Source organism: Seriola lalandi, unplaced genomic scaffold (genome assembly GCF_002814215.2).
Source record: "Seriola lalandi dorsalis isolate HSWRI2012SDOR001 ecotype SW California unplaced genomic scaffold, Sedor1 jcf7180002054412, whole genome shotgun sequence".
In the NCBI taxonomy this organism is placed as follows: domain Eukaryota; kingdom Metazoa; phylum Chordata; class Actinopteri; order Carangiformes; family Carangidae; genus Seriola; species Seriola lalandi.
Genome location: NW_019524965.1, coordinates 438,149 through 457,573, shown reverse-complemented (window position 1 = coordinate 457,573; position 19,425 = coordinate 438,149). Strand labels below are relative to the sequence as shown.

The 19,425-nt window shown below is 43.1% G+C and overlaps 1 long non-coding RNA gene across 1 annotated transcript in view; it reads right to left on the bottom strand.

The window, feature by feature from the left end:
* Positions 1 to 5,823: 5,823 nt before the first annotated feature.
* LOC111657788 (uncharacterized) overlaps positions 5,824 to 19,425 on the bottom strand; it is a 51,751-nt gene continuing 38,149 nt past the window's right edge. Inside the window, exons 5-6 of the long non-coding RNA XR_002760946.2 lie at positions 8,803 to 8,867; positions 5,824 to 6,711 (exon numbers count right to left, since the gene is read on the bottom strand). This is a non-coding gene — a long non-coding RNA (uncharacterized LOC111657788). The remainder of the gene's footprint in view (positions 6,712 to 8,802; positions 8,868 to 19,425) is intronic.

Below are 19,425 nucleotides of genomic sequence, written 5' to 3'. Positions count from 1 at the left end.
GTTCTGCAGTCAGTGTATTTAATTTGGCCTGTAGCTCACTTTTCATTTCATTATACTGTGGACTCTGGTTGATTAAAAGCATGCCATGGTCAGCAGCAGAAGGTGGGAAAGGAGTAGATGGTGTTGATTTTCTCTGTGTCTTATGTCCTTGGCTGTGTGCAAAGCAGACGTGCGTGCATGCGTGTGTGTGTGTGTGTGTGTGTGTTAGTGCTGAGGGCCTCACTGTGTGTGTAAACAGGGCCTAACTACGCTGACAGCTGATATCTATCGACCAGACCAGACCAGACCCGGGAATGACAGCTCTTATCTGGATCTGGGGTTGGCTATGTGAGATACATGTCTACGTGTGTGTATGTGTGTGTGTGTCTGTGTGAATTGGTTCAGACTTTGTGCAGGAGGACGTGAGAGTTGCACACAGTGCCGCTGCATAAGTGACACACCACCATCATCTTGTTTGTCCTATCATTGTGATAGATGGTCGTGTGAGTTCTAGTTGTTCCTCACCTTTCTGCCAGCTCTACACATCAGGAAACGAAATTCAAGTGCTGTATGTAAAAAGGAACTTTGTGTGTGCGGGTCAAGGGGTCACCCCTTTCCCTGACCAGAGGATACTTGCAGTATGGGATGCAGTAAACTGTCAGATCTTTTGGGAGTAATTAATGAGATCTTGATACTCTGTACTATGTAATCTTACTTTGTAATTATAACGGGCAAACACAGCCATCAAACCCTTAGAAACCATCAGCTACCTGCTTCAACTGCTAAAAAACTGGCTTTTTATCAGTCCGTTGTATATGAGATTTCATGGGATGTGCACAGTGGATCTGCGCTATAAATGGTTTTAACAGCAACCATCATCTGTTTGTGGAAGCAGACATGACAACCCAGAGATAAAGATATTCAGTTTATGAAAATAAATGTACAGTAAAGTCAGGAAAATCTATGGGAATATGCAGTATGTGTGAAATAGTGAATTTATCACTTGTGAAACAAGCTGTACTTTAGCTGTAATACATTTGCATATCTGTCTTGAATGTTGTTTTTAGTCATTTCACATTTCAGCATATGAATTTCACTTCTGCTTTTTAGGGGAATTGTTCTAAATATCAGCTTAAAAATATTGTCTGAGGTATTTTATTTTTAAAACACAGACGATATCATTTGAAGTTTTACCAAGTAATAGAAGTTAGTACAGGGAGCTTGTAATGCTGTCCGCATAGCGCACAAATAATGTGGCCGACTTATTGTGTCAGTTCTGTGTGACAGCTTCACATGAAGACATAATTTATCCCTGCAGTTGACAGGTTGACACCCTCTGTCTAAATTCACCAGAGGCATAATGAGACATCTCCATCTGACTGTGTTTCCCAAGGTAAACTCCAGAATATCACTCGGCCTTTCTAACGAAGAGGACAAGTACTGACCTGACCTTTGACTTGACCTTTCTTTCACAGAGAGAAGAAATGAGCAACACTACAGGGGAACACGCGCTTCTAAAAATTTTAGTGTCTTCCATTTGAAACCAATCCTTCCTCTTTGCCAATCAGTAAAGGTCAGGCCACTAAAGCTGCTGTGCTGCTGGAAAATTATCAGATTTCAAGCGAAAAAAGGGAGAAAATAAAAAATCATTTGTCATAATTTCCCCTGCTGGACAGATCTGGCTCTGCGGCCACTCGGCAACAGTTCAAACGTGGTGTTCAGTGGGCTGGGAGTGACGTTCTCGCCGAGCGGGGACAACCCAAAGCGTTTGAGGTGGTCTCTCAGCTGGAATTCTGAATCAAGGAGTGAAATGGCCTGTCAGAGTGATGTATGATGCAGAGGGGACAGAGGGCTGGCATCCCGGACTTGAGAACCTCTACCGTGCCCCTTCATTTCATTTCACAGCAGACAGGCAGGAAGCATATGCGCACATGAATTCTTTTACTGTCTCACACGTCCACATGAAAAATGATGATATACTCCAACTGGACAACAATGCTGCAAATGAAGCTTAAAGTACGAGGATGCGATATTTGCAGCTAATGTGCACTGACTGTTACTCCTTCAACAACTTGCAGTCATTGTGTGACCTACAACCTAAACTCCGAGTGACCAGTGACTTAATCACAGATAAAATGTGATTATTGGCCTAAGTTGTGATGATGTATCATAAAGTTCCTCTCTCTATTAATGTCTTTTCTTGTAATCACTTCTCCAGAGACCAGACATGAAGGAAAGGGAAACGCTGCTGCTGAATCAAAATGTGCTTGCTCATAAGGTCACATCATCTTTATCATAATTGAAAGTAAACCCACTCCACTATCCACGTCGCTCCCATTACATCCTCTTGGCTCTTCTGGTAGGCCATGATTTCCATCTTGGCCTGACACCCCCCTCCTCATCCTACTCCTCCTCCTCCTCCTCCTCCACCTCCTCCTCCTCTCCATCACGCCCAACCCCACCCCCCAAAACTCTCCCACACCCCCTTGCCCCCACCCCTCGCCTTGCCACTGCCTCTCTGCATTGATGCTGATAATTACCGCTGAATGGATCTGCAGATTCCCATGGATGTCAGTGGAGCCTTTGGCCTGTTCTGCGACTCCCCTCCTCCCCCTCCACCTCCTCATCCTCTCCTGCTTCCCGAGTCTCCCCTTCTCCTTCTCAATGGGGATTAAGGGAGAGGGAGAGAGGCGAGGGATGGAGAGGGTGAAAGAGGGTGCTTGCCCAGACTGAGGGATGGTTTGCCATGCAACTGCCTCATCTATGTCACCTTGCCAATCAAGGCTGTCACCCTGAATAAAGCAGAAACACTGCTGCGTGTTTTATGATTTTTGGGAAGTACATAACCTTAATGTCACTATCAATTTGCTGTTGATGTACTGATAAAGTTCTTTCTTGGGAAAATATGGTCATAATAAACTCAAGGTAAAACCCATGACACATTAGAAAGTGAAAACCTGTTGGAAAATAGGTTACCTCTATAAAGAACAATTGTGGAAAATACAGAGAAAAGGGAAAGTAGTGGATTCCCACCATTTCTCCAGTGCAAGCAGGGCTGAGGGGATCGACGTCATGGTCACTGGGAGCCCACGCACCCTCAGCATGCCAGAGGTAACCGATACCCCGTCAGCACTCATCCAAGCTCGAAAACCCACTAAAGCTATGCTTTCTTCCAAGGAAGTCCAAGGAGGGGCCAACGCGGCACACCACAGTTAATCACATCACACCACAGGGAACGCATGAAGACTGCAGAGAGGGGCACTTTAAAGTGGGTAAGAGACTTGGCATGATGCGAAAGATAAAGACAGAAAGCTGTGCAGGAAGGGCAAAAGGAGAAAGTTATCTTATTTTGTCCATTAAAACCAGTGTGTACCGGCACAAGCACTACCATGCATCATACGTTATTCAAACGTTCTATATGAAATGTGGACCCTTTCCAAGACCAAGTGGTAATTGTGTCATTTTTTTCTTCGGATGCAGCCCCAATTTGAGGAAATGGTTTGGAGTGTGCTTAAAGGCGTCTGTGCTGCAGGAGTGTTTGGAACCAACAAGGTTTGGCTCCGGGCTGCATGTCAACCTCACTTCAAATTATCCTCATTAACGACAATTCCGAGGGGAAATGGCCATTTGTACGTGTGTGATACTCTGGTGTACAGACTCTGTAATAGTCCTGGATGCACACCAGCATGAAAAGTGGCATTTATTAGTCAGGGTCACAGGTTGTACCGAACCGAGCTAGGCAGCCAATAGCAGCTCCTCTGGCTCCGATACTGTGGGAGAACCCAGGATTTGTTACTTGACGTCATGAACCGATGAATGGAGGAACACCCCAGTTACTGCCCTTATTTAAATTGTGGGTACATGAAAAATAAAGAGGGGGAAGGGTTTATCTGTGAAAACATGTCATGAATCTTTTTTGGCTTTTTATTTTCAAACTTGGAAAGTTAAAATAAAACTTCTACTTCAAAAAATCAGGGTTGATATATTAATATACTAAAAAGATAAAGGTTAACAACTACAACAATGGATTCATTATTTACAGCAAATTACATTAGCATGAGTCGGCATCCCTCTTCAAATGCCCTCCCAACTTCCATCCCATGAACACACACACTCCCTCCTTGAAACTCAGGCGAGAGAAAGCGAGACACAATGAAACTTGCACCAAAACTTGGCAGAGCTTCAAGTGAGAGCAAAGCGATGGACACAAAACTTGACATTAAAAGATTGTGGCTTAACACTGCTTGCTGAAATACTTTTCCAATTGCAGAGAGTTGCATCAACACTCCTTATAGAGGAGAGGTGGAACGAAGAGGGTACCCGCCATTATATCCCTCCCCTTCTTTCCGTCTACCCCTATCATTTCCCAAGACTGTTTACCACAAACACAAGAGCAATGCTGCCTGAGCTCATTATGGACAGCCAAGCCGCAATATACTGCCAAGTCCTGCCCCACGGCCTGGGCCTAACTCTGTTGTCTTGGCAACCCAGCATCCAAGAACATGGAGCGGAGGGGGGGTTTGGTTGTGTGCTGGTGCTGGTTGTGATGTGTTGGGGGTTGGGGGTGGGGGGGTGCATGATGTCATCCTGTAGCATGGAGGGGGCCAATCAAACCCTGAGAAAATTATGTCACCTTTTGTTGAGCTGGTCCATTCAGGGCTATAGAAGTGCAGTGAATTGAGAGCTGCAGAGAGGTCATTTTTCCCCTGAGCTGTGTATGTGTGTATGTGTGTGAAAAAAAGTGAGGGGAGGGAGGGGCGGGCAAGCAAGGAAGTGCATTGTTGACATGCTAATGTTGTTGACCGTAAGCAAGGCCATAAGGATGTCATGAAGCTCAACTTCCAAAACATCAGCACTGGAGCCTTCACACCCCTTTTCCTTTTTTCAGATGGCACTGACCTCGTCCCCCACAAATTTGATTCTTAATATGAGCCCTGTGATGCTTTGAATAACTTGTCAGGACATTGTCAAACGGCAGAATAAAAGCCTGAACACACAGCAATGGAGAGTAGACCGCTTGGCTTTGTTTTATCACAGAGAGAAAGACAAGAATAAGCAACCCCTTGAGGAATAATTACCCCCTTAGCAACTCCACTACTCCCATCCCCCACCCACCCAAGCTAAACCTTATTGAATCACAGCTGAAATTGACAGTGAGAGACAGTTGAATGGGAAGTCACTGCTGAATTAAAACTAATTGAAAACAATAAGTGCATTTGTTGTGTATGCTGGAATGTCTTTCTACAGAAAACTGGCAACTTTGGGGATTTTTATCAACAACATGATAAAAACTCCCTGCAGTTTGACCTGTGCTGACCTAGACTGTGACATTAAACACTTCTCTGTCAACATCATACATACAAGATTTACAGAAAGTAAACTCAGCAGGCAAAAACACATGTTCCATGATGTCATCTTTTTTTCTGGAAAACAGCTTTGTGATAAATGTAAACTATGATTTTGTGCTAGATGTGCACTTTTAAATTTGATTCATTATTCCCACTGTGAAGTAAAACTGTGATTTCCAATAACAATTCAGTTTATCAACATTTAAATGTCACATTTCTCCACTTCCACTTTGAATTTCACTTTTATTCTGCATCTCATTTCCTGAACAGAGAAGACAGAAATAAAAAAAAAAAAATAGAGAGAGATAAAACTCCGGACAGTTCCCAGACAGTAACAAACTGGCAAGTTACTGGCCTTACTAGTAAAGAAGCCAGGATGACTCACAATAATAGCAGACACACATTTGCTGGCACACAACAAACATCATGAAATCATCTTATCAGTTATTAATCTCACAGATCTGCAGCTGTAATAACAATATAAACACACAACAGCTTGGATACACTTTGTTTTATTATTATTTCTGTTAATAGGGTTTCACAGACGCAACAAAAGTTATGGAGTTACAAATCATCATGAGAATAAGCAGCTTGACAGGGTTATTAAGCAATATGATGGGCTGTCAATCTGTCACAGTGAAATGCCGTGTCAATAGGAGAGGTTTTTGATTTGCATTCATCAGCACCTTTTAGATAATAGCTTCTTTGTTATTGACCTTAGAAGATGATTATGTACATTTCCAGGAATTATATGAGTAATTATTGCGTGGAATCTTGACCACATATGTATTTATTTGTCCTACAAAACAGTAGACATTTATTGTGCTATTCACCAGACAGAATGTGCCTGCGCTGTTGCAAGCGCTGCCTTCAGTTTGTTAAAATAGTCTTAAAAATGAAAATAGCATCTGATTATTTTCCATTTACGGTTCCAGCACTTGTTGATACGGGTCCCAGAATAACACAGTAAATGTCACAACTACAGTACAAGTGTATGAGCAACAGTGTGAATAAACAGTGGATATCAGAAGCAGATGTATATACAGGAAAATATTAATCCAGGTTCAATTAAGACAAAGTCAAATAATATGTAGATTCATTGTGGTGTCTATGGTAAACGCACATTCATCGAGTTTCGACTTTCCTATCGAGCACCTCCCCAGACAGGGCTGACTGATCTGTTCCATAATGTCTGAGCAGCAGAATACACTCTCCTGTCCTGCTGAGTTTATGTCACAGCTTCTCCAAGTCCAAGCTGCTGGCGCTGGATCCTGAGCGCACGATTGTCAGTGATGGAGCTCATGCTGTCAGCTGCCATGCCAGGAGCAAACATCTGCTGCAGGGGATTGCTGGTCCACAGTCCAAACCAGGATTTAGTATGATCCTAGAAACATAATACAGAAACTAATGATTGACTGAAGCCAAAAACCACTTGCAGCTTGAACAATGACACATGTTTCTCATACCCATTCTACAGAAAATTACAGGCTTTTCTGGCAATATCTTTTCTTAATAATGGAAGTAACTGTTAGCTCGAGTAAGCAGAGATTCACCCAAAACTGATCAACACAAACTTTTGCTCCACTGATTCCTTTAGCAGAACAGATTTGGCTGCTATCACAAACTTTCCATACAAAAAAAAAAAGGGCCTGAGGATTCAAACTGGCATAAAGAAGTTTCAGATGAACCACCCAGAGCCTCATCCACAGCCGAAATTATCACATTATGAGTGGTGGCAAAATCCAGGCTGTGTGTTTTGTGTCCAGCATTGTGGATACGAAACAGCGAGCCTGCTCATTGTGCAGCTAGAACTGGCTATTTTTCAGTCCAATACCAGAATTAAGATGTCAGTCTTGTATAGTTTAGGCCAAAAAAGAAAGAAAAAAAAAAGAAAAGAAAGAAAAGTCTCATTTCAGGACATGAAATATCACTTTTGTGTGTGTGAACAGATCATGAAGAAGATAGCAAAACTGATTGCTATCCAGAACAACAGCTTGGATGATAATGACGTTGTCCTCTCAGAGTACCGTGGATCTGTGTACAACAGATGCTTCTTAACAACAACGTCAGAACATCCCAAGGTGAGGTAATGCAGGTAGGTGGCCCCTTGACAACCCTGCTCTGCTTTACCTGTTGCTTAAGCATACAACCTCCCACATAATGACATAATGTTGTCTGCCCCTACACACACCATCCACTCAGCCCTGCTGGTTGTCATGGCAGCAAAGTGGCAGGACCGGCCCGTCCTGCCCGTTCCTTGCCCGGGGAAGGAACAACATGTCAGAGGATAAGTAGTCATCCATCAATGTCTCCCATCTACTTTCTGCTTGTCTGCACCTCTGAGCTGGTTTACCTGCGAGGAGTCACGTTCCACCAGTGTAAAGGATGTGGCCTCACTCTCTTGTACTCATTCTTCATTTCCCTCCTCCAGCACTTCTTTCTCCTTCCCTTGGGCCTCATACATCACTGTCTATTTCCAGCTTGCTTCCCCTGGCTTAAGCTACAACCACTCTCTGGCTTTTTGTCAACACTGTTATTATCTATCCCTCCTTTTTTTTTTTTTTTTTTTTTAAGTTGTACACTTTTTCAGCTTCACCTCTCAACAATCATTCCCTTTACCTGATTTTCTCTATCTCTCCTTTGCCCTCCATTCTGGTTTTTCCCTTCCCACGTTTCTCTCCTATGCCTCACCTTGGAGCAGAGCCAGTAGAGCAGCATCAGCACACAGGACCAGGTCCCAACCTGCCTCTGAGCCTCAGCCTGCCCGCGTACGTCTGTCTGTGCCTGGAGCTGCGACTGAGGCTGTCACCCTATCTCCCTCCCTCATCAGCACATCTACTGTACCTGTCTGCTGGCTCGCTGCCATCCACACACACAGTCCCGCTTCATTTACTGAGAGAACCAGGTAGAAGAAGGAGGACAAAAAAAAGAAAAGATAATGCAAGCCTAAAATCTACAGAAAAAGACTACTCATGTTGGGGTCAAGCATGTATGACCTCTATTGAGAACACCCACAGCTACCCTGAGAGGCGCACATATACAGAACCACTCATTCAGCCTTCTGGCTGCCCTGTACAGTCCCATCAACAGGTTTCTTTGATGGCCACCGACTCTGTGGTGGGCCATCAAAGCATATCTTCATTCAGTTCCACTGAAAGGATCTGAGGCTCCTGAGAGAAGCTGTGTTTGAAGTGATATCTCTGTGCCACTGCATTCTTTACCATGCTGTCATGACTTGAGTTACACAATATATTAAAAAAAAAAAATTAAAAAAAAAGCAAGAACATGGGCATGAAGCCAGTGCCGCCACCCTTATCATGTCTCTTCTACATGTGAACTACCACTGCTACCTGTTTGATCAGTGAGTGTACCAAACTCAGGTTGTTTATGGCAACTGTCTGTGATCATAATAAGACTGTCAGCGATCATATATTCCACTGAAGGAAGATCAAACAAAAATCAGAGTCATCCCTACCTGTTGAATCCCTTGAGATCATGTTTCCATTAGTCAACCTCTTCTTGTTGCTCATCTGAGATCATCTGAAAAAGATAAAGGATAGGGGAAATGAAATGATTCAGCAAGGGGCTCATTCAAGTGTAAACATAAAGGTTGACAAAAAAATGAGGAATCAGATTTAAATCAGTCCAACTCTGCCTAAACCTGCATTAACAATCCAACTACAATTTATTTCTCAACAGTAAACTGAGAGGAAATAGTTCTGTTTATCTGTTTTCATAGGTGAAATGAGTTTATAGTGAAGCAGTTTCAAAACTTTATTATTTAACAAAATTAAAAAAAACAAAAACACACAAAAAAAAAATGCATTGATTCGTTTTTATGTTCCTGTATTTTTTTTTTCTTCATACTACTAAACATTATTCTAATAAAACAGGGACACACACTCTCACATGCTCTTATTGCCTTTTTGTCACACTATTTTTAAGGCTCTCGCTCAACCACACTTGTTTTATAATGACCACATGACTCAGACCTTCTCCAGTATCTTCACAGAACATTTAAAAAGTCAAACCTGAGGTAGCCACATAGATCACCCTAACTCTGTTTTATGTAAATCTAAGGTTTCAGCAGAGCTCTGCAGTACCTGGCAGTTCAGGAGAATGGAAGCAGTCAAAGCAGTCAAAGGGGCTTTTCCATTGTACCAATTAAAATTTACTTGGTGGACTGGTTTTATTTTATAAGGTCAACAGGTTCAGGTAGATACTGGATCAAGGAACTCGCAGGTTTCCTCATACAGACATGTTTGTGCTCTCTGGACCAATGACAGCTTGGGTCCCTCTTCATCCAATCACAGACAAAGGTGCTCTCTGCTTCTGAGTTTCACTGTCCCAGACCTGTTACCTTGGAAACAAATGGACTGTTTCCGAGTGACACAAAGCCTGAACCTAAGAACCTCCTTTCAGGTTGAAAGCTCCAAGAGTTGAGGGGGAAACAGCAATAACAGGACGGCGGGGAGAGAAACTGAATACCAGCAAATTGCTTCCCAGAGTTTCTGGAGGACATGGTAAAATAATTCTTTCTTTCTTCTCCCTTTTAAAATACCTTTCCCTGGCACCAGGCACCATAGGTAGTTGTGTGCTGGTCCCATTTCTTTTATATCCCTTCTTATATTTCCGTTTTTTTTCTAGCTATCGTACTGAGCTAAGTGAGTTATCATGTACACCAGCAGGCTGGAGCTGCATGTGGCTAGGCTAAGCCTCCAGATGAGGTAATGTTTACGGGGTTGGTGAGCCAGGAGAAGGGTTGGTCAGGTCTTGATTAGCTCAGGGGTAGGGGCTCTCTCTAATATTGGACACCCCTTTGTGTGGTGAGATTACTACCTTATGAAAAACTGCCCCTGCTGACACGCCTGATGGGATCAGAGCTTCCTGCCCGCTGCATCGTCCTACTTATGAGCTCTCCACACATGGGAGAAAAAACACACAGCCACACACACACAGCCACACACACACAGCCATACACACACACACACCTCTCAGGAAAGACAGACGTGAACTGTGAGAGATCATATGTACAACTCATATGTTCTGTACATGCTTACGTGTAAACAAGCATGTACACAGACACACCAACAAGCGCACACATGGCTGCAAACATCACCTCTTCTCTTCCACTTGTGTATGTCATGACCGCAACTGATGACCCCCAGATGGAAAACAACCTGCATTTATTAACAAGGCCAGATGACACACAAACGCACGCTCACACACGCTCACTTGCTTTTACTGTGATCGTCTCCTACGGCCACTCTCCAATGAAAATCACATGATGGACCGCATCCAGCTCTGAAAAAACCACCAAGAATCTCCACCCCGAAAAAACATCAACAAACAATGTTAAAAAAACAGAGAGGATTCAGAGGCAAAGCTTTCAGGGGATTTGATGCTAGCAGCCCTCTAAAGAGGGCTGAGGCTATAGGATGATTTCAATTATTTGATATAAATTCTGATGGTCCATTAGTTCAAAATAAAGCTCTGATTATATGAGATGTGTAAACAAAGTTGCAAACAAAACCTGCATCGGAGTCTGAAGCAGAGCTGTACTTTTTTCCAGATGCGTAATCGAGTCTTAATTAGCAGTGGCCTTACTTTCATGTAAGCTTCCCCAACTAAATCTCATTTAAAACCAAGAACAACTAAAAGCAGCATTTTGGTTTCTTCAACCACACAGCAGACTTCAACACCTTTCTATTTCTACTGTTGAGGAGCCTGCACTAACAAATGCTCATATTTCTGCAGCGCTCTTTGTGAAAACAAATAAATGCTGGAAGGTGCACACACACACACACACACACAGGACACTGGCACAACCTTGCGCCAGTGGTCCTTTAAACCAGTCATGTGAAACGACCCGTTCATTTCTGCAAATCAGATTACATCTCCAAGCTGAGGCCTGCAAGCCCCCCCACCCCCCCACACACACACTTAAAGCACAGTGCTCAGGTCCACACAACACACACTCACACAAACACACACATGCACACAGCTTAATCAGATTTTGCCCCACAAACTTTTGTTTCTTTGTGAATGTACGCAACCTGCTAGTTATCAGCCAGTACCAGAAATACTGGCTCAAAATATGCATATGAACTTACAGGACACAGTAAATATACAGCATGCATAGAGTATATACAGTACACTAAAATGAGAGCAGCTAAGGCCGCAGATGCCCTTGAATGAAAACAAAACAAAACAATTTCTTTGTCAAAGAAAATCATAGAGGGCTGTGATAAGCCTCCTTTCAGCAGCGCCTGACTGCTGTTTGGCAGCTCTGCTATGGAATGAGCACATGTGGAAACATGTTTATAGTGTGTTTAGCAGGAATGCAAACGATAGATGATTCGCAAATGATTCAAGTCCTATTCAGGTTATCAAGCACTGATGTCTGAAAGCAGGGAGGTGTAGAAAACTAATTTCTTCTGCTTCAATTATAGTCAAATTTGCCTGTGTTGATGATTTTTTATTTTTAACAAGCTTATTATCCCATTGAGAGACTGAGTTAGCAGATAAACACATGAATGGTTGAAGTGAGAGAGATAAAATGTGGTGAGCATGTAAATCCTTTCATTCCATTTTCTTCTACGGTGCCGAGCACTTTTGATGTCGTAGCACATTTTAGATTCAGTAATTTAACGTGTAGCTATCCCAGTTTTCATAGTATAAAAGAAGCTAGCTGGCTGGCTGCTGGTGGACTGTTTGGCTTAATCATACCCAGACAGTTGGAGGAAGTACAAGTCTCTGTCCCTACAGGATCTACATTAAGTCTCCACTCCTCTAATCAGAAAGCCCTTCAACTACATCAGCATGTCCCTCTGGCCCCAACCGACAACCAAATCTCATTTGTCTTTACAACTTTTTAAGGAAACCTGAATTACTTCTCTATCAAGTCTGGAAAAACAATCACTGCTGTCTCAGTGTTCATTGTAATGAACAAAGTCCTTCATAGATCAGCTGTTTGTCTGTGCTCCTTTTGCCCTTGGTGCCATGGAAGACACAGGGTGGGAAGTTCTGGGTGGCAGCAAGCTGAGATAGTTGTGGCCACAATGGGGTGCCAGGACTCTGTCAGTCAGCCCAACTCCAGTTCAACTCAAGCGGGTCATTCTCTCTTCACAGTGACATCTGAGAATACCAGTGATGGAGACCAGCAGTGAGGGGAATAGAGGAGCGGAGGGACCTTGCCCTGGGTTAGATTGCACTGGGTGCTCAGATAAGACGACAGGAAAGGGCAGATTTGGGCAGGGAAACAGGGGAAGCTGGCTGAGTCTACTGTTACCAGGAAGAGCTCACTCATCCCTCAGATCACCTGCCACACCTGTGGAGGCCAGGATCTGGTTCACAGTGCCACCAGCCAGGAGCTGGGAATTGGTCACCAAAGCCACAGATTGGACTTAATGTAAACTGATGTGGGGTTACTTCTACAGCAACTGTGGACAATAAATTATTTACAAAGCATACCAGGTTTTAAGATTTCGAACTCCAGGTAGCCATTGGTTTTTCATTAATTTCAGTACAGAAACAAAACTTGCAGGGAGACTTTAAACATGCACATAACATTTTCTCAAAGATTGTCCGTCCTTTTTGGTGCCTTCAGGGACACTTGAACATTTGATAATTGAAAAGCAGTAAAATGTGACAACAGCAATGTGACACTAACTTAAAAAAAAAGAAAAAAAAAAGGGCAAGCAGGTTTTATATCACCACAGGTTGATTTTCATACCATACTGAAGTGAATGGAAGTCTGTAGCATTATAGCCTTTCAAATTGAAGGATTTGCAATTGTTTTCTATTGTATATGATTGTTAATTAAATATATAAAGGTTCTGACAAAATGAGCAAGAAGGGCTCTGGTAAGTTATGATAGTATTTGTCATAATTTTGACTCTATGATTCTATATAAGCAAAACTGATTAAGTCATAGATCAATAAATCAATCAAAAACCTGTGAGGCTAACAAGTTTGTGGATATGGAAAAGCTGTGATGTAACTAAGAAGACATATGGTCAGCCTTACATTCCTGCCAACACACACACACACACACACAAACACAAACACAAACACAAACACTGGTAAAATAAACCACAATGTATTGTCTTCATCTGGAGTGCATTTCCTGTCCACCGGGTTGGCAAATGGCCACCGGTTCCTGTTTTACACCACAGCATCTCTCAGTTGTACCTCAGAAACAGAAACAAAGAGACAACGGTCTGAAACCAGGACAGAACTTTGGTGACAAGCAGAATGACCTTAGACTTCTGTTCTGTGGGTGTTGAAATCTAAAGCAATGAGATATACGCCACACATCTGGGAAAACCTTACACAGGGGATTATGCTGGTTTATTATAGTTTTGATAAAGCACAGCAGCCAGTTCTGCTTAATTCTCTCAACAAGAAGAGGTGTAATCATCGGTGTCATGTGCTGATCCAAAACTCACTTTTGGAATGGAAATTTAAGAGGATAATAAAGTTACATCAAGCAGCTCTTTAATAAGACAAATTAGACAGCTCAACCCTTGGTGAATGTACTGCGGAAAAAACCTAATTTGTGTGCTGAGTTTTACAAGGTCAGAAGCGAGGACACGGTTTTATTCAGCAGCAACAGCGGTGATGAATCAACTACAAGAATGTCACCCAGTAATCTTCTATCTTCTTTTCTAACCCAGCAGAAGTAGTGACCAGGAGTGGTCACAGGAGCTGTGAAATGTTAGTTTTAGAGTGAAGGTAAACAGCCTCTCCCATGGTGGGCCTGTACCCTACACAGAGTAAGCACATGTTTCCCATTGTGGTTAAAAGGGAAGGGGATTAAAGTGTAGTGCAGCCGGAGCCACAGCTATACACCCCATGGTGGGATCACAGTACTCACAGGTCTTTCAGTACTGCTGATGCAGCCCAGTTGGAAGTGGCTGGTGTGTAGGAAGAGGCCATGGTCAGATCTATCAGATGGACTAGCCAGGGTCCTCTTGAGCCTGAGTCTGAGGCCTTTCTTTGGGGCTGAGGGGGCAGGCATGTTACCATGTTGACAGAACTGCCTGACTGAGGCTGGCAGACACTCACACAAACACAGGGTAGGTAAGGATTATGAAAAGGTGTTGAAATGGAGCGGATTTTGGTTTTCAGGGGCCCAACACTGTCCTTATGTTAAGAGATCACCTTCTAGACTCATATTAACAGAAACAGAGATAGAGAAAAAAAAGAAATGAAGGCAGGGTTAAACTGAAAACAAAAGTAAAAAGAAAAAGGGTAATGCGTGGTTGGTTTTGGCTGCCGAATATGAGGGTTTCACCCCAGGGCCCCGGGGTCAAATAGGCCACAATCAGGTACCACAGGGGAAACAGTTAAAGCAGGAGACTGTGACTGTGCAGCCAATTAAAGGACACTTTATAAAGGCAAAAAGTGCAAGGGACATTGAGGAAGATATGCATAGTGGAGCATATCTGCACTTACCAAAAACTGCCAATTAACCAACACCCCATGAAGCTCAGCTGTGACCGCTTCAGCTGGAGAGCTTCCATGTGCAGTGAGTAAAACTTCTTTCTGTGCAGGGTAGGAGGGGATGTAGAGGGAGGGTCAAACATTCACCCTGTCAGTCTCAACCGATACTAGCGCCTCCACTGAGCAGTTTTAGGGATTGATGGTTTGAGGCTTTACTGACCAACCTGATTTTCAAAAATAGGTCACAAAGATTATGACTTGAACTTGAGCGCTCTAAGACCTGACTTGTCTTGAAATTTGAAAGTAAAACAGGCAAGTCTCAAGATTTGACCTGAGAAAAATTTAAATCACATAATCAAAAAAATAAAATAAAAACATGACAGTGTTCTGCTGGTTATTGCATAACTACACACTTTGAATATTTCAAATCAGTGAGCCTGTGGAAAGGACTTTATCTTAGCTTTGTAACACTATCAGCACAGAATGGAAATAAAAATGTCCAAATGCTGCCCTATTTTCACTTGCATCTTGACTTGCAAATTGCTTATGGAGACTTGTGACTTGATTCCAATGTGCCCTAAATGACTTGAAATCAAGTCCAGTACACTTTGCTCCACCCAGTGAAATGGGATTATCTCCCAGACAAGTTCAAGTCAAAAAAATGAGGAACTGTCATTCTTAACCTTTTGGCCTCAAAGCCCACACACATAAACATAGATAATTACATGCTACACGTCTGTCAGTCTTACAGCGTTGGTGTATCTGCTTCTGTGTATGTTTGTGGGAGGAAATGGGGAGCAGGGGATTGTCTATAGGGCCTAAGTGTTTGTGCAGATTTGCAGGACTTTCTCACCCACAAAAACACTGTGTGGGTGAAAGAGTACGGCACGTTAATGAGCATGTGCGTGCTCGTGTTTTGAAACTGGAAACAGATTTATGTAGTGTTCGGGATCAGCTCTTTAAAGGTCATACCGAACAAGTTAGCTCTGCTCAGTAAACCCTGTTCCCTCTCTGATCCAGGTGACTCTCGGCCAATAGTTTCATGACACACGGGGCAGACACATAACCACAACTCTGACCACCTTCTCCTCTCTTCATGACATCAGTATATTTCCGATTCCAATGACGCCACACTGACATTCAGTGTCGTTGATTAATTGGTTCCTACAGGGCTCTAAGAGTTTCCGTTAAATGACAAAAAACACTTTCTGGAGCTCTGAATTGTTTGATACAAACATGCCTCCTGCCGCAAGCAAGGCCACAGCGCAAGATGCCCTGGCATGGGATAAAATATCAGCCACAGAGTTTTCCTACTGACACTGATCACAGCGTTACAAAGCGTTCGAGGGTCAAACTCCCTTGATTACAAATATCCTTTAGCAACACATGTGAAAAGGCAAACACACTTAAACACACATTTATGCATCGGCGCACAAGCCCAGAAGCATGCCATTGCATGCACTTGTGTGTGCACATATTACCCCATGCACACATTAACAAACCCCACAAAACCGCTAATGTAAATGTCAGGGACTGCAAGGGTGGAAAAAGGTGGGATGAGGAACATATCAAGGCTAATCCGGCCAGGGATTAGGAGCGGGCAAATATCACTAATAATAAACAAATGACTAACATTCCCGGTGTGTGTGGTTACAAGCCCCCGGGCTGCAGCTAGAGCCCAGCAGGGTCTGGATCCAATCCCTGCTGTTTATCAGTGCAAGCAGAAGCTGTCACTTGTGAAACCTCCATGACAAACACTTGGGGGGGACAAACCCAGAATGGGAAACAGAGCAGTCCAACCAAATCACTCCTCCCACTTTGATTTACAGCTAAGACCTCAAAGATCATAGCTTAATATTCTGACTGAAATGGCCATTTTGTTTCTACTCCATTATTCACTCTGACAAACCTTCTTGTTGGCCATTTTCTATGAGATGACAACTTGATATTTTCTCTCTCTCTCTCTCTCTCTCTCTCTGACTACTCCTACAGACATTACATTAGACACAATAAAGTGTCTTATAATTTTTTGAGAATACACCTCAGAGGGCATCTTATTCTTTGAATTTAAAATATATTATATGATTCAATGCAGTTTAAAGGAGCTATTTGTAAGTTTTGCTATTGCTACATAGCCAACATTAGTATTAACATCTCTTTACTTGCCAGTCTAGGAAAAATGTAGCGAGTTCAGCATCTAACTTCATTCCTTTACTTGTCAAGAGCTGTCTCCCACAGTGGAAAGCAACCCTTTTTGTTTTGCTTCTATATTCTTCTACTGAAGTTAGCATGCTAGCCTCGGCCCGTTTGGCCCCGTTGGGTGTATAACCACGTTATGTTGAATATGTAGCAATAGCGGAATTTACAAATTTCTCCTTTAATATATAGCAAGCAGTGATTTAAAACAGTGATTTATGCAGAACTGTAAATATTAGTCAATTTAATCAGTTGGTTTATCGAGAGAAAATTAACTTTCACTTCTCCCAGAATCCCAGATGTGAGCAGTTGCTGCTTTTCTGTGCTTTATGCTTTTACATGAAATATATATTTGGGTTTAGGATTCCTTAGTTAAACAAAACAGTTGATTCTGAAGACTGAGACATTTTAATGGACATTTCTTAATGCTCAAGAGCAAAAGGCATTTTATGTCACAAGTCAACACAAGACAGGCAGCAGAGCAGCACACCTGTTTATCATATTGAAAATATTGATTGCTTGTCTAGGCATCACCATTGAGATTATTGCAGAGGAATGTTGGACAGATAGAAGTAATTGGCCATAAATTCCCTTCAGATGTAACAGGGTTGGTTAATTAGCAGCATGTGATGAAACCAAGATCAAAGGTAAAGCACTGAAAGCAGGTTGTAATTTGGTCGCTGCAGTTTTCTGCAATGATGAAATAGTGCACAAGAGGAGAAAGGGCTTCCACTAGAAATGCAGACACAGCATGTTTCCCCCATCTCTTCTCTTTTGTGCTATGTGACATCAGATGAAATGCTCCACTAAGTCTTAATTTAGGTGGATGTTCGGAGGCCTTAATCTCACTCTGTACATGGGTGTGCGTGTCTGTGAGTATGCTGAGAGGTAAAGTCTTCCCTTTGCTCTAATCCACCTATTTTGTTTCGGTCCACTGTTCAGAATCAAGGTGGAAAAGTGCCGAGACTGCAACGTTTTGCCTTCTCAGTCTGTCTGGCCCACACTGCTTTACCTGCTGAGCCCAGAGACTCACCAAGCCTGAAGGACTCTGTTGCTTTAACCCTGTCCCTAAGCATGTCCCTGGCCAGCACAAAAGCCATCTGGGGTGCAGCTGAGAGCTTTAGCAACAAAATAACTCTTTCAATCTGCACTCTGCATGGTTCTGACTGCAGGGCGTTGAGGTCGCCAATACCAAGACTCTTACCGGACCTCCTCCTCTTTCTCCTCCACCCTTCTAATCCTGGCCTACATGACTGACTCCAACTGAAAGCCCCACACGCCAGAGGTGGGAGCCAAAAGCACTGTGAGATTCAAAAAAGACCACCTGCTCATCAAACTAAATTGCACTCACTGAAGGCAATGGGGAATAGAATAGAGAGAATGAAAAGGAGGGGAGCAAGAGGGGAAAAAAAATGAGTAAGAATAAAAAGAAAGACAAGTCACCGCTCTCCCTCTGTGATCTTGGCAGACAAAAGAACAAATTGCATTTCTGCGTCATGGCACCCGAGGGTCAAAATCGGCAAAGGCTCCCACTCAATGCTGTTTGTGGGTGAGCATGTTGATATAGGTTCCATCAGTTCCCACAAGAGAGCCAGAGAGGTGCACAGGCCTACCTTTAAGCCTTTCATCTTGGCTTCTTTTGTATTCCGCTACACTTGTGTGTGTTGTCTCTCTTCTCTATTGGGTAGAATTGACTGTTATTATTCCAAACAGCATTATCTTTATTAATGCCACAGGTCTCAGGACTGTGCACTCCCTGGGAGCCAGGTCTGGACAGAGCTGCAACCAATCTCCCTAGATAAAAGCTCAGTGGAGAGCTGTATGCAAGCCAGACAGCTTGGACAGGCCTTCATCCTCCCTCCTCATTCTCAGAGAGAGGTATAGTCCCTACAAAGACTAAGATATGGCTTTAATCTTAGCACTTTGAGTCAGACAGAAACATTTGAACTCGGAGCAGCTCTCTGCAAGGCTATCAGAAGTCACTTGGGGTTGTTAGCCACTAGTCAGAACAAACAATCTGTATTATTAGCAAATACATTTATATAATATTTGAAAAGTGCAAAAAGAAAATCATCCATAATGAAAAAGTTTCTAAAACCTGGAAACTGAAGGAAAGGTTTTGGACTCATGTACAAACTTTTCAGGTTATAAATCATGAACACTATATCGTGTGGTGCTACAGTTTATGGGGTTGCCCTCCACCTCTACCGCGGCTTATACTGTCGGTGGCTCATATGTACCTGGAGCCGAGGCTGTTTCCCAAAGTTGGCCATGTGTGACGAGTTATTTTAAAGGTGGTGTGGAGAGCTGACGTGTGGCCAGGCCAGGGCAGGGCAGCGGCTGGGGTCTCGGCTTAGTGCCTCAAGCCCCTTGCTCCAGTGGTCACACAGCATCAGCTCCCGGCCCGAGCCCGGACACTGATTTATGGGACAGGGGGATTACCATCAAACCAGCC